The following is a 17180-nucleotide window of genomic DNA, read 5'->3' as shown; positions in this document are numbered from 1 at the left end:
AACAAAAAGATCGGTATCTAGATGGTACATTGGATTTCCCAAATTAGGCAATTTAGGATGGTATATTAGTATCATACTGCAGGAAAGAATTATTTGATTAAAAGAACATACATGCAAATGAGATACATAAATAATTAAAACATGAACAATGAACATGTATATTATTAAATTAATTTATCCTGTAATCAGCCCTCTATTGTACAAATAACAGGTACATGTATACAAATAAATTTTTGCTTTATTTATACATATGCTGAAGCTAAATTTGGCCTTTTTTATGCAATATATTGACGGCTAAATATAAATGTACATTTGTAATTGCAAGCAAATCACCACCCCTACCACAAATGGAAAAGTTTCCCCTGCCCCTGCTACATGTATGCCTGTAAACACCCCCCCCCCCAAAAAAAAAAATAAATAAAAATAAATATATATATTCATGTCATGAAATTTTATATATGTTCTATAACTCTAACTAATTCAAACTTACATGTTCCTATGGGTATCACAACTCCAAACTCATTGTAGATTGTTCTCATTTGGTCTGATGATACTCTTCTGTCACCACGAATTGCCTGGCCAAGTTTGCTTTTCGTTTTTTGTTTTTCATGATCATGTTCTGATGCAAAAAAGGTTGGTACATTGCATGCATACCTTCTCAGTCTTGATTTGTGTTTGTCTTTAAAAAGCTTAACATGAGAAGGGCAGAAAAAGCGATCGTCAACTGAACTTTTTTTTCAGTATTTAGGAATGATATATATACTAGCCACAAAAAGAAACGATACCTGATTTTTATCAAAAATATCTACTTTATTTTTCAACAATATTGTTTTTGTTTTGTATTTTATGAAACAATAACATCAAAGCACACAAACTTAACATAGATAACAAATCACAAATAATTTTCCTTATTGCATGGACTGTTGATGGCCACCTCTTGCGTTGAGAAAAGCAGTCAATCGCCGACGCATTGATCCAATTAATCGTTGAATAAATGCTTGTTGAATGTTATTCCACTCTTCCACTAAGGCGGCTCGTAGCTGGTTGACTGACTCTGGTGGTTGATGACGTCTGCGAAAACGTTTATCAAGTTCATCCCATAAATGTTCAATGGGTGACAGATCTGGTGATAAAGCTGGCCATGGAAGAATGTCAATGTTATTTTGTCCAAGATATTGTGTTGATACACGTGCCACGTCCTGTTGGAAACTATGCCGATTTCTATGCCTTGCAATGAATGGTTGTACAATGGGAGAGAGAAATTCATCACGATAACGAACTCCAGTAAGGCTTTCGTTAATGAACGTCAAGTCAGTTCGTCCACAATGCGTGATTCCTGCCCAAACCATCACACCACCACCACCAAAGCGATCACATTCATGTACACACGCGTCTACATAACGTTCATTTTGACGTCGGTTCTCTCTCATTCTGCAATCACTTCCACGTAAGAGAAATTTTGACTCATCGCTAAAAATGACGTTTTGCCACCTTACACAAACGTACATTTGCCCAATGTAGGCGTGTAGTTCGATGACACTGTTTTAGAATGGCTCCTACTACTAGACGTCGTGAACGTAAACCAGCCTCTCTTAGCCTATTACGTACTGTTTGGGCTGATATCCTTGGATTATGTCTTCCAGGTGATTGTCTAGCGGTAATTGTAGCTGGTAAAACCCGATTGCTGAGATGTGTGAATCTTTCTCTTGGACGTCCACTACGTCGTCTGTCATTTGAGAACCCAGTCTGTCTTAGACGACTCATTGATCCTGTTATAGTCAATTTAGAAACACCAACGTTGTTTGCGACGTCAATATGACGCATATCTGATTGTACCATTCCCACAGCTCTATCACGCTCATGTTGGCGAGGCATATGAAATCCCCTTTTTTGAATGTCACCTTCAATCACCTTTTGTTTACCTGTGTTGACCGGATATTTAATCACCCTCATTAAATTGAAAACCCCTGTTCGGACGGCATAAATGTGGTTCGGCTCGAATTAAAAAAACCGCTAAAATGACGTTATTGTCCGGTAAAATAAAAACAAAAGTGCAGTACCCTACAGACTTATGACTCTTTTCGAACATATAACTAGTCGCAATAAATATTATTTTGTCAATAAAAATTTTTATGAAAAAATGTTGGGTATCGTTTCTTTTTTTGACTTGTATATAGATTCTACCACTGCATCGAGTGTAATACGATATTTAACCACTCGAGACAGTTACATTTTCAAATTTAAAGTCCGAACCGCCTCAGCAAGGACTTTAAAATTGATAATTTAACTGTCGAGAGTGGATAGATATCGTATTACACGATATTTGGTGGTGGAATCTGTTTCTCTAATGATTTTCTCACATTATGCAGGCAAACATATTCTTTCTTTTCGAATGATCTGCAAACAGATGTGTTCTTTCTATGTGACGTCGTCAGGCATGGTCGCCTTTTTCATGCCGTCACAATAGGAAACTCAGAGGAAAGCAAGAAAATTCGACGTCAACAATCTGATTTTAACCAATGAAGTACTGAGATCAAACGAACCACACGTTGATTAAATTTTTGGTATACAATTGGTGCAGAAAGGGATAAATTGACGAAGAATTAGAGAAATATATATATATATATATATACAACTCGTCTAAACATCAACCCAACAATGTTGATGTTTAGACGAGTTGTATATACATTATGTACACAGCCATGTATCACCATCATTGATGGCGATCCGATGGATACATCTGTTGTAGGGTTGTCACTGACTCAGACGTATTTATATATATATAAGTAACAATAACATCTTCATGCCTTATATATCATGTACTGTAGTACGATGCTAGATTAAAACTGACGAGGAAAGGTAACACACGGCCACTGAAAGCTTTATTTTTGTAGAGCCCATGTGGACGTGTGGTCTTGCGGGACGGCCACAGTGCAGGCGATTTGGTGTCACGATATCACAGTAGCATGGGTTCGAATCCCGGCGAGGGAAGAACAGAAGATTTGCTAATGCAAATTTACAGATCTAACATTGTTGGGTTGATGTTTAGACGAGTTGTATATATATATATATATATACATATTTATCAATTTGATCTTTTTTAGAACAAGCACTAGGCCACCGGAAGCCAAATTATTAATTCAGTCTAGATGGTCTAGAAAGAGCGATCGGCAACTTGAATATTAAAAAAAACCACTATGACAGAATTTAAAAAGAAGTAGGTAGGAAAGTGCGATCTTTAAATGTACAATGTAAGTCTGTCAGTTGGGGGGGGGGGGGGGGGGGGGGGGGGTTCATTTCTCAATAACATCAAATAAGCTTATCATAGATACCAGGACTAAATTAAGTATATACGCCAGACGCGCGTTTCGTCTACAAAAGACTCATCAGTGACGCTCTAATTCAAAAAAGTTAAAAAGGCCAAATAAAGTACGCAGTTGAAGAGCATTGATCATTTTTGCATTCCACCTTTTCAGCTTTTTTTTCTTGATGCATCTCTACGTCATACTGTGAATGATGGAAAGGGCGATCGTTATTAATCTATATTTGCGGCTAAACCTTCGATATCAAGTTATTTTTATAACGCAGACAGAAATATCGGTTTCTTTTTTTAGCCATTACTTGGCGTTCATCGACTCCGTCTGTCGTCGTCGTTTCCGTCTGTCGTCGTCGTGCGTCTAGTGTATACTATTTCAAACAAAGTAAGATCTACAAATAAGTTGAATGACCAATATTGTCAATTGTCCCCTAAAGGTGTTATTGCCCTTTTAAAAAATTCACAATTTGTTCATTTAGTTTGCTTACTTTAAAGAATCTGCTCCTTTGAAACTGCTGAAACAATTTCAGCCAAACTTGGGCCGAATGAGTTTCAAAGTATCTACTATAAATTTTATATTTAATTTCTTTGTCAAGAAACATAGCAACTAGCTAGGACTAAAATGGAACATGTGGGTAAAGTGCATTTCTTTGATTTTGAAGAAAATAAGACAGATACAAAGATTATTTCAAAGGAAATTTTAAGTCATTGATTAATGTACTATATTGAAAAACAAACAAAAATCATTGATAAAAGAATTACAGGTGAAAGATTCAAGTTCTTGAGAGCTTCTTGTTGGTTTTTTTGGTCAAATTTTATTTTTCTGTTTCATAATTGTAAAAAGAAAGTTTTTTTTTTTATTCAAGTGAAAATGTCACTAAATCGAAGGCGTGAAGGTGGGAAAGAGCGATCGTCAACTTAAATTTTCTTTATAGTATGAAGTTTGTGACATAATTAACGGTTGTGGGTAGGAAAGAGCTATTTAAGGCCTATATTTCGTCAGTAAAAGGTTTATAACACAATAACATGAAAAAGATCATTTTTGCAGCTTTTTTTCTTTGATGCACATCACTATCCTATTTTTAATGATAGGAAAGGCGATCGGGTTTTATCTATGTTTGCGGCTAAACGTTCGATATGGAGTTGTTCTAATAACAGCGATATGTTTTTTTTGTTTTTGCTAATTATCTTTTTTCTATGTCATAATTGAAAAAAAAACCTTAGTGTGATTGTTTTTTTTTTGTTAGCAAGTGAATATTAATTTACTTTAAGGTACAAAAGATTAATCAACAACTTAATTTTGTGCTAGAGAATAGTTTATGACAGGATGATTACATTATGAATATTTTGGTATTCTGCCTTTTCCAACTTTAACACACATCATTATCTTTCTTGTGACGTTCTGCTTATAAAAATGTAGACAGCGATAGTTGTATATATTTTCATGTTTCTATGTATTATTTCAACCTTTGTCTCACTCTGTGTCACAATGTGTAGTGTTCGACAAAAAGAATGTCATTCGTATGGAAATTTATGATAGAATAACAAGATATAAATCGTGTTTTCGTATCTGTAATTTTATAGTCGTTATCTTTAAAGCAAATCTATAAAACTATCCTATACATTTTAAAAGTGATGGGCGATCATTGGTTCAATATGTTTGAGTTGGTTTTAACCGTTTAAATCTCTGCTTTAGAGTTCTGTTAATAATGAACACAGCGATAGTTTGTTTGTATGTTTTTTTCTACAAAAACCTCCTTTTTTGTTTTAATCGGAAGGAACATTTCGTTATGAATAACGTTTTTTCGTCAAGTGAAAAAATACGTTTACATTTTAACAACTTAAATTTATTTTAGCAATGGACATTAATTTTGATAAAATAAAATATTCAGATAATGTTTGCTATCCGCATTTTTCATCCAACTCTCTTTCAATTTTCAACTTCAATAGTTACACATCATTATCTTTCTTGTTAAATTCTGCTTAAGTTCGCTCTTTATTTGAGAATACTCTTTCTGGGTAGTAATTGCATGGTCACTGCATTATTGTGTAAGTTAAAGACTTTGAAATATTAAACTTGCACGGAAGGTAGGAAAGTGCGATCGTCAACTGAATATTTTCTTAGTTTGGAATTTAAGAAATGATGTAAACGGTTGTACGTTAGAAAGAGCGATCTTTAGATTCAAGTTATTCAGTAAGGGTTTCATGACACAATTACATAAATAAAACGGCCAAAATGTACCAGTGGCTTTGAAATGATTTTCAGTAACTGCAAGTACTCTCAGATCTGTACTTAGTGTCTTTATGTTATATATAAGATGTTACATGGACAATCATACCACATCTTCATTTTTTATAGTTTTTATTAGGGACAGGCCGCTGGCTGAGCCAAAAAAAGGGGAGGCAATCATGCTTCGGTCATTCCCTATATAATCAACCAAATTGTCATACAAAAGGTCCTACTTGGACCCGCCTTTGCCACTAAATAGTCCAATATTTCCCAAAAAAGGCGTTAACCTCCAATCAATCAACCAATCTATGAAATACATCAAGTTAATGTTTTTGGTGGGGTTCGTGTTGCTTATTATTCAGTTTTATATGTTGTGTCGTGTGTATTTTTTTTTGTCAGTTTGTCTTTTTCATTTTTAGCCATGGCGTTGTCAGTTTTTTCGATTTATGAATTTGACTGTTCCTCTGGTATCTTTCTTCCCTCTTTTATTAATGCCTGCGTCACACTATCCCGATTATTATATACGATGGACACCCGAATGGGAAAATTGTAAGTTCGTACGAAGTTGTTCCCGATCTCGTTAAAATACCAAAAAGAGACCGAAGCAAGAACGATGAATAACGAAGTCTATACGATGGTGCCGAAATTATATATGATAGCAAAAGATTGACATTTGAAGGTTACCGAAGACGTGTATTTAAGCTTCATATCTCAGCCGAAGCCTACACGATGGATCACGAAGGCTATGTACACGATGGATTACGAATGATACACGATTGATTACGACCATGGTGCGAAAACAAACAAGATACATAAAGGTAAAATACATGTATGTACATAATACATGTATGAAAACGATCAAAACGGCGTTCTACCTGTTTTGATTTTTTTATGGTACGAACATAATTTCGACAACATATCGTATCTGTACAAGGCTGCCATGCATGGGGGAAATCGATCTTTTTGTCTAATTCTTATGAAACTTAGTTTATTGTCCCCTCGCCTACTACATGTAAGTTGCGTGTAGATTAATTGTTATGGACACTCTAGAACAAAAATGCTCAAAACTTGGTATGGTGTTACTCGTTAAGAAAATCTTAAGCACTATTGACTTTAAAGTTCAAAGGTCAAGGTCACAGTGGCAGTTGTAATACATGGCAATATCACCCTTGTGGACACTCTAAAACCATTATGCTTCAAAACACATTTGGTATGTTCTTCCTTCTTGTAATGATCTGCTATTTTTTACGTTCAATTTACAATTTTCTGCATGTGTCATATACACATATAGTGTCCATATTTGTCCCCAATATGTGATATACGAGGGCATGCCAGGCTCGGCATTGCCTTGTTTGAACTGTAAAATGTGTCTACTAGTCTGAATAATCACCCATACTTATGCCCATGTTTTCTGGTCTATCTTAAAGGCAAGGTAATGCAAAACGAGCCCTTTCCAGTTGAATATCATTATAATATAGACACACTGAAGGATGTGGGGAAAGCAACAAATGCGACAAAATATGACATATAGAAAACAAAATGGTTATGGAGTAAACATTTGTGTGACAACAACTCAGACGATACATAAATAATCAGAATAACGAAGAAAAAGTTGGTTTCCCTATATACATGTACCTGCAGTGTTGGTGTACGAGGCGCATTTATGATTTTCATTATGTTACTTGATATGAAAAATTGACAAAAAATAATATAATACTTGTAAATGTAAATCCTGAGCCTGTAATAGCTGCTCTTCTTGTTCTATTTGAAATAATAGAAACAATGCTGTTCCCTTTTTTTGTTAGAATCTCATAGAATCATATGATATGAGTTCCATGTTTTGTGAACGTCTTTTTTAACTGCCGTCTTAGACTGACCAGTGCATATCGCGCATGGCACTCAAAATGTATTTTAGCGCGAAAATTAAGCTTACATTTTGCTGGATTTAATGCCGTCGTAGTTCCATCTTTTCGCCTTCGTACTTGTATTCGATGGCAACACGACGGGATTACGAACATGTTAAAAATTAAAAAACCTTTTCCGAAGTTGTCCCAGGAGGCTTGAATTCTACGATGGTTAAAGATGGCACCACGAATAGCCCGATCTGGATACGATTAGTCCCGATTTAGAAAATTTCCATAATCGAGTTGCCATCGGCGTAAAAATCAGGACAGTGAGACGCGGACATAAGGCCGATCACTATAATAGTGATGTTTGATTTAATTTCAATAATTTTGCTATAACATAACAAAGATTTGCAGTTTAGCTCAAAATGAACACAGCGATAGCATGCTTCGAAAGGCTAAGTGAGCTTTTCTCATCACTTGGCGTCATTCGTCCTGCGTCCGTCGTCCCTCAATTTTTACAAAAATCGTCTCCTCTGAAACTACTGGGCCAAATTTAACCACTCTTGGCCACAATCATAATTGGGGTATCTAGTTACGCGTCCGATACTTGTTTGGATTGATAAATATTTTGATACGAACGTCACTGATGAGTCTTATGTAGACGAAACGCGCGTCTGGCGTACTAAATTATAATCCTGGTACCTTTGATAACTGTTGCCCTTGTAGTTCCTTTCCAAATTGTAACTCGATGAGGACTGTTGTGCCCTTATTTTGACTATTTTATTCGTTGTGTCTTTTTAGTTGACGCATCATTGTAAATATAACGGAATTTGATGAGACCGTCATCAAAGTGAGAGGGATAGCAATATAAAACCAGGTTTAATCCAGCATTTGAAAATGGCTGTACCTAGTCAGGAAAATGACAGTTCTTGTCCATTCGTTTTTTATGTGTTTTGTTTTTTGATTTTGCCATGTGATAATGGACTTTCCGAATTGATTTTCCTCTGAGTTCAGTGTTTTTGTGATTTTACTTTTTATGTTATATAAGTTACGAATATTTGAAAACGTTTATTCAAACCTCTAATTCAAATGGATACACTAAAGTAAAATCAAGAGGCATACATCTGATTGAATTGAATACAATTTTGGCCGGAAATATAGTTTTTTTGTGTAAATAAAGTGCAAAACATTTTTTGTAATTTGTGATAACGAATTATTTAATTGGTTAGAACGGTTTAAATTCGTTGAATTGGTAATTATCATTTTATTAATTTATGATTTCTGATTAAAAATCATTTTCACAGATGTTTAGCTCACCTGACCCACACTAGAATGTGAGCTTTTCCCCTTAGGTTGCACCTGTTGCTGTTTTAAATAAAAAGTCTTATTCGCTGAAACAATTTGACCAAATGTTACAATATTTATACGTTATACTTTTTACCACAAAACACAATCAAACTTGTAATTGAAGAGCGTCACTTTTACAGTTCATAAGTTCATAAGTTAAGTCCTTTATTAATGGAAAAGTGATAATTCTGTCGTTTCCCTTGTCAACATTGAGTTTGCCTCAACCAATTGTTAATAAAGGAAGATAGGATCATCATTTGTGAAGGACCGCTAACAGAGCACATCCCAAGATCCATTTTCATTGGCAAATATAGAGCCACCATCATCTATCGCGATCAGCCTAAAAACAACCCTCAAAATATGAAATGCTCAAAATGTTTGCAGGAAGGTCATCATACAAGAGACTGTACAAATGATTGGGTGTGTAGGTCATGCGGAGAAGAAGGACACAAACAAAATGCATGTACCAAAGATGCTTATTCAGACGCACAAGAGCAATCAGATAAAGAAAACACAAAAGAAAGCCATGAAACAAGTGATGCAGATGACGAGACTTCTGAATCTGAATCTGGCACTGACGCAACACAAATATCAGTCAAAACCAACAATGATGAAGTATGTGCAAGCACAACGGCTACCGGACGGGAAGGTGCATCAACTACTGGATATGAAGATGACAACGGACAGTCACAATCTATTATCAATCCAGTAGCTGATCCACAAAAACGGAAGAAAATCAAAAAGAAAAAAAAGAGCAGTAAAAAAACTAGTGAACTAAGTCAAGCTAAAATAACCTTATTCATGTCTAGTAACAATCAAAGCACAAAAGAATCAACCAAAAAATCTCAAACTCCATCAAAGCATCCTGTCAGTATTTCCTTTCTGAAGTCTCCAGTGACACCAACTGAGAAGCTTCACGACAAAGAGAGTGACTCTACAGCCAAGAGGTCAAAAACAACTGTTTCCTAATTATATACATACATGTAATTATTTTACCTGTGTTTGTATAAGAATTCAAACACAACAAAATGAATATAATGATGTATAAATTAATATTTTATTATTAGTACACATGTATCACATATCCACATTTCAAAAATCAGCTGAACATTTAGCTATAAGTCTTTTTATTTTATTTCACTTAATTGTCAGTACACATCACAACAGCGACAAGTTTACTACCTTTAAAGAAATGTACATTCCTTTGGGAATTATGTACATATTCTCACACCAAATAGTAAGCAGCATGCACAAAATCTCGAAATCTTTAGATCCTTTTCATATAATTTTTTGTGTATTTTTATTTCACGTGTTGCATAACTACACAAGTTCTTTTACGTCACTTTCTTGTTATCAAATAACTCTTCAGAAACGTTCCAGCGTAATTGTAATAAATCCATCAATATGTTTGATTCAAGTTGATATTAGATTATTATCTGCGATTTCATTCAACAAACTTCAACAGGATAAAGCACACCTACAAAAATCAAAACAAAATTCAATTACTATAGTTCACATAAAAACTTTGATAAGTCATACAATACAAGCTTTTAAAACAAATAAACTAGTTTGTAAGTTAGCTTATCAAGTGGCCAATAATACTATGCAACATTGGCTCTGTAAATATTATGTAAATAGAAGTCCAGTATATATTTTTATGTTACATTTAAAAATATTAAAAAAAATAGTTGTTTATTTTATGTTTAGCTTAAAGCTATGTTTTTTTTTCTTTCAACTATCTCTGTATATATTTTGCTATTGATTGTATTTTTATGTATGTTTACAAACTTAATGAGTCCAAAATATTTTTTTTGGACACAGAGGAGTCTGTATCTGAAGTCACATTGTTGACCCAAATCATGACCTATATATTGAGGTCAATAATTGAAATGTTGTGTTATGTTTACACATTTATAATCATGAGTATTATACATGTACATGTAATTGTACATAGATGTAAATATAGAACGAATTTAATATTGATAAAGATATATAAAAAGAAAAATCCACAAAGCAAGGATCTAGATAAAATCATAAAATCTAAATTATTGCTGATTTACAAGTTAAATGTACTTTCAAACACAACAGAACTCTGTAACTACCTAACTTACCTTCCTAATATTAACACAAAATGACAAACAAAAACTGTATCCATGTCTACACTGTAAATACCAACGGGTTACAAAAACCTGAAAAAAGAAAAAGAATTATTGAATGGGCTAACCAACAAAAATGTGATATAGTATTTCTACAAGAAACACATTTCACTCAAATTTTAGAACCAAAGCTAAAACAAGAATTAAAAGGTGAAGTAATCTTTAGTAACGGGTTAAGTAATGCAAGAGGGGTTGCCATATGGTTAAACTTTAAGATTATTGACCAATATAAGGATTCTGAAGGTAGATTCATTTTAGTTAATATAGAAATAGATGACAATATATATACATTAGTGAACCTATATGCACCTAATAATTGTAAAGTAAGAAACACATTTTTTAAATCAGTAAAACAATTAATTGTAAATCACAGTATTGGCCAGTTAATAATTGGGGGCGACTTCAACGACATATTATCTAAAATTGACACAAAGAAAAAAGTAGGAAATACAAAATTTGATAAACCAGTTCATAACCTTAAAATGTTTATCAAGAATCTAAAACTAACTGATGTCTGGAGAAGCAAAAACATAAATAAAAGCCAATTTACCTGGAGAAGGAAAAACTTATCAGAATCTACAAGAATAGATTACTTTTTAGTAAGTGATGAAGTTAATAAAAATTGCATTACATGTGACATAAGACCAATAGTTCTACAACACACGGATCATTACGCGGTTTCATTAAAAATCAACATAAATAGAACCTCAAAAGGGCGAGGTTACTGGAAATTAAATAGCAGCATCCTGGATGATGAACAGTATCAAAAAATTATTTCCAAATTGATTGATAAATATAAAATAAAATCAGAAACATCTCTCAACCTAGATATTTTATGGGATAATTTTAAAGTTGAGGTAAGGGATTATACCATCCAATACTGCAAATTAAAGGCGAATATAAAAAAAGAATCTATTGAAATTTTAGAAAATACATTAAAAACCTTATCTGAAGAAATTGATTGTGATAATTATATAAATAAGAAGAAAGTAAACCTAAAAGAAAACATTGAAAAACAATTAGCAAGTTTATATAATGAAAAAATTAAAGGAAATCAAATTAGATCACGCGTAAAATGGCTAGAAGAAGGGGAGAAATACACATCTTTTTTTCTTGGGCTAGAAAAAACACGACAAAGTAAAAAAACTATAACTCAACTGTATGATGAAAATAATCAAGTAACATATGACCAAAACAAAATACTAAATTTGGAAGTCAATTATTACACTAAATTATACACTTCAACAAAACCTGATACAGAAAAGGTAAACAATACTTTGAAACTATCAAAGAAAGTAAAATAATAAATGAATCTGAAAGTAATACATGCGAGGGAAAAATTACTATAAAGGAATGCACAGAGGCTATATTTAAGATGAAATTAAACAAGGCCCCAGGGCTGGACGGACTGAACGTGGAGTTTTATAGAAAATTTTGGGAACAGATTAAAGATTTCATAGTACAAGTTTTCAACTATTGCTATAAAAAAGGAGAATTAACAAACTCCCAAAAAATTGGAGCCATATCTCTCTTGTTTAAAAAAATGATCCCCTCTCCCTTGATAACTATAGACCTATTACATTATTAAACTATGATGTTAAATTACTAGCTTATGCCTTAGCGCAACGACTAAAATCAGTACTACCAAAAATTATTCACTCTGATCCAAAAGGTTACATAAAAAACAGATACATAGGTTTTAACATAAGACAAATCCAAGACATTATTGATTATTCTGAAAAATTTAATGTAGATGGTGCAATTTTATTTTTAGACTTTACTAAAGCTTTCGACTCACTTGAGTGGTGCTTTATGTTTGAATCTTTGAAAAAATTTGGTTTTAAAAAAGAATTCATAAAATGGGTTGAAACCATGTATACAGACATAAAAGGATGTATTTTAAATAATGGATGGGTGTCTGTCCCCTTCAATACATTTCGTGGGATTAGACAAGGATGTCCGTTATCCTCGTTAATTTTTGTATTGTGTGTTGAAATAATGGCAATTAAATTAAGAGAAAATAAAGAATTAAAAGGATTTGAAATCAAATTAGATGGAAAATCTTGCTCACTAAAAATATGTCAACTGGCAGATGATACTCAATTGTTTTTAAAAACACACAAAGATATAAGTATTGCCCTTAATATAATTGAAACTTTTGGAAGCCTTTCTGGGCTCAAACTGAATAGAAACAAAACAGAAGGCTTATGGCTTGGCAAATTTAAAAAGTCAAAAGATAAATTTGAAAATATAAACTGGAAACAAGACCACATTAAAAGTCTAGGAATATACTTTGGATACAATTATCAAGAATGTCAAAAATTAAACACAGAGAAACAAATAGATAAATGTGAAAAATTGATTCAAGGATGGAACAAACGCAACTTAACATTAATAGGAAAAATTACTGTAGTAAAGTCCCTAATTTTACCAAACCTAACATACACAGCATCATGTATGATAATAACGCATGAAATAAAACAAAAGTTCAAAAATTTAATATATAGTTTTATATGGAGCGGAAAAAAAGACAGAATTAAACGCTCTATATTATGTAAGCCATACCTTGATGGAGGATTAAAAATGATTGATTTAGACTCCTATATAAAATCCTTGCAAATTAGATGGGTTTCAAAACTAATAAAAAACGATAATGATAACTGGAAAATTATTCCAAGATTTTATCTTAATAAATTTGGGAAAGATTTTCTTTTATTCAGAATGAATTTAACAAATGTAAATTTGCTTAATAAAACAGAGTATAAATCCTTGCCTGAATTCTATAAACAATTAATTAAAACTTGGGTAGAAGTAAAAGGAGGTCAAACTATCACTCCTAAAAACTTTCTTGAAGTTAGAAAACAAATTATATGGGGAAATAATCTTATCAAAGAAAATGGGAAATGTCTGTTTTTTTAAAAATTGGATTAGTAGTAATATTTTGTTCATTTATAATATAATAGACGAAAACGGACACATCTCATCAAATAGTTATCAAAAGTACCAGGATTATAATATTATACGCCAGACGCGCGTTTCGTCTACATAAGACTCATCAGTGACGCTCAGATCAAAATAGTTAAAAAGCCAAACAAATACAAAGTTGAAGAGCATTGAGGACCCAAAATTCCAAAAAGTTGTGCCAAATACGGCTAAGGTAATCTACTCCTGGGGTAAGAAAATCCTTAGTTTTTCGAATAATTCAAAGTTTTGTAAACAGAAAATTTATAAAAATGACCATATAATTGATATTCATGTCAACACCGAAGTGCTGACTACTGGGCTGGTGATACCCTCGGGTACGAAACGTCCACCAGCAGTGACATCGACCCAGTGGTGTAAATAGTTATCAAAAGTACCAGGATTATAATATTATACGCCAGACGCGCGTTTCGTCTACATAAGACTCATCAGTGACGCTCAGATCAAAATAGTTAAAAAGCCAAACAAATACAAAGTTGAAGAGCATTGAGGACCCAAAATTCCAAAAAGTTGTGCCAAATACGGCTAAGGTAATCTACTCCTGGGGTAAGAAAATCCTTAGTTTTTCGAATAATTCAAAGTTTTGTAAACAGAAAATTGATAAAATTGACCATATAATTGATATTCATGTCAACACCGAAGTGCTGATTACTGGGCTGGTGATACCCTCGGGTACGAAACGTCCACCAGCAGTGGCATCGACCCAGTGGTGTAAATAGTTATCAAAAGTACCAGGATTATAATATTATACGCCAGACGCGCGTTTCGTCTACATAAGACTCATCAGTGACGCTCAGATCAAAATAGTTAAAAAGCCAAACAAATACAAAGTTGAAGAGCATTGAGTTATTTTCCCATGTTGCCTTTAAAAGTCATGAATAATGATTTGTTTTTGTTTATGTTCAAATAATCTACAAAACTCTTTCGGCCTAAGGAATATAAGCACGCGATGTTTGGTTAAAGAATGGATGTTTTTTTCCATACATGTAAACAGGATGAGCCAAGCATTTTTCCTTTGAGCAAAATTTTAAATATATAGAACATGTATCATTATTCCACTTTTATTGTTCTTGTGCTATTATCTTAATCATAATAGGGTTAGTAATTAAAAAAAATGTGTCCGAACTCTGCCATCTAACCAACATTGCTGACATAGCTATAAAAATTGATTGTTGGTTGCTTTACGCTTTACGTTGGACACAAAAAAGCAGCTCACTATCAATATCTACTACAACTTATTATGGAATAAAGAAAAATTCTGGCAAAAAATGAGAAAACATTAATTTCTACTTGATTTTCCCTCAAGAAAGAGGTCTTCATCAGCTATTTTTATTTTCAAAATCCCCAAGGGTGACTGGGGAATAGAAATATGGTCACTCGGTCTTCTCCCGACCGGCAGTAAAACGCTTGCTGAAGTGGGGCGTCCGTTTGGCTGTGCGGGATGTATAAGTTCGCAGTCACGTCCGGTCAGAAGGGGGACGTTAAATCCGATGCCTCGTGTAAGGAGAGTGCCACGCTCTTTGCACGTTAAGAACCCTTGCAACAACTCTTTGAGGGGTCCGTAGGTGGCCTGTTGCAAGGCCAAATTTCTGTCCCTATCCAATATACCCTTATGACTGTTATAACTTTCTAATGGTTGCATCAGTTTTATTACGACTGTGACAACCCTTTAAGCGTTTAATCAGTTTATTTATGACTGTTGCAACGTTTTTCGAGTTGGGACAGTTGTAAATCAACTGTTACAACTTTGAAATAGTTGTATCAGTCCTTTAATGACCGTGACAGTTATTTCTTGCGTTGTTACAGTCGATTTATGTTGTAGACAAACATTTTTAAAGTTGGGACAGTTACCAAAAAACTGCAGCAGTGAAATTTTACAACTGTCACAACTTTAACAAACACTATCAGTCTTAGAACGACTGTTACTGGCATGGACAGACGTTTTTTCGTCCAGTAGTGTGTGTTGTTATTTCACCTAATTAATATCAAAATGTTTTTATTGTAATCAAATCTTCTCAACTTATGTTTGTCCTCACAGAGCCCTAAGGCATTTCACAAGATAATCCTTTAATGACACATTTATTATATCCCTTTGAAATCCCTTAATGATGTCTTAATGATTAAGTGATCAATGTTAAAAACAAAATAATATGATAATTTATTTATTTTTTACCACCACCTAAGAAACTTATAAGTGACTTTTTCATAGTTTCATGTCTCCTACTACTCCATCAAAGAGTATAGAAACAGGTATGGTGCAGTACATGATGTTGACATCTCCTTGTCTGAGCCATGTGAAGAAATTGCAATCAGTGCACTGGAATAATGGAAGTCAAACTCAGTGTGCCTTTCTTTTTTGGCTAATACAGCTATCAAGTATTTAGCCATTTCCAATACATCAGCTCCTGTAGAAAGGCTTTTTAGTATTGCTGGAAAGGTGTACAGAACTGATCGCTGTTCTCTTGATGACATCACGTTTGATACACTTATGGTGATAAAGTGCAATGGAGTGAATGGGCATATTAATTAACCATTATTTGAAGTCTATTTCACTAACACTGTATCTATATATATATGTACATATATATCCCTGTAATATGTATCATTTTCTTATAAAAATCTGTTAATGAAATGTTTATAGTTTTTATATTGAACATGTTGAAAAAGTAATGTGTAATGTAATGCATTACACAGGCAAAGTAATTGTAATGTAATGCATTACATGTGAGAAAAAATGTAATTGTAATTGACCCCCAAGGGTGACTGGGGTATAGAAATATGGTCACTTGGTCTTCTCCCGACCGGCAGTAAAACGCTTGCCGAAGCGGGGCGTCCGTTTGGCTGTGCGGGATGTATCAAGTTCGCAGTCACGTCCGGTCAGAAGGGGGACGTTAAATCCGATGCCTCGTGTTAAGAGAGTGACACGCTCTTAGCACGTTAAGAACCCTTGCAACAACTCTTTGAGGGGTCCGTAGGTGACCTGTTGCAAGGCAAACTTTATGTCCTTATCCAATATACCCTCATTTTCCAGTGGCAGTCCAAATTTCCCCGACCATCATCCCAGATGGCCTATATTGTATCAACCTACTTATTGTATTTATTGTGAACTTGTTCTCGTCCTGAATATGCATGAAATATTTGCCACTGGACGTTAAGCAACCAACAATAAATCAATCAATAATTGTAATGGAAGAATCACAAAGTAATTGTAATGTAGTGCATTACATTGTAATTAAATGCATTACATTGCAATGTAATGGCCCCAGGCCTGATCTATATATAATACGGAGGTATATGGGGAG

This window comes from Mytilus galloprovincialis, chromosome 11 (assembly GCF_965363235.1).
Source record: "Mytilus galloprovincialis chromosome 11, xbMytGall1.hap1.1, whole genome shotgun sequence".
Taxonomy (NCBI): domain Eukaryota; kingdom Metazoa; phylum Mollusca; class Bivalvia; order Mytilida; family Mytilidae; genus Mytilus; species Mytilus galloprovincialis.
Note: the sequence above shows the minus strand (reverse complement) of the source record.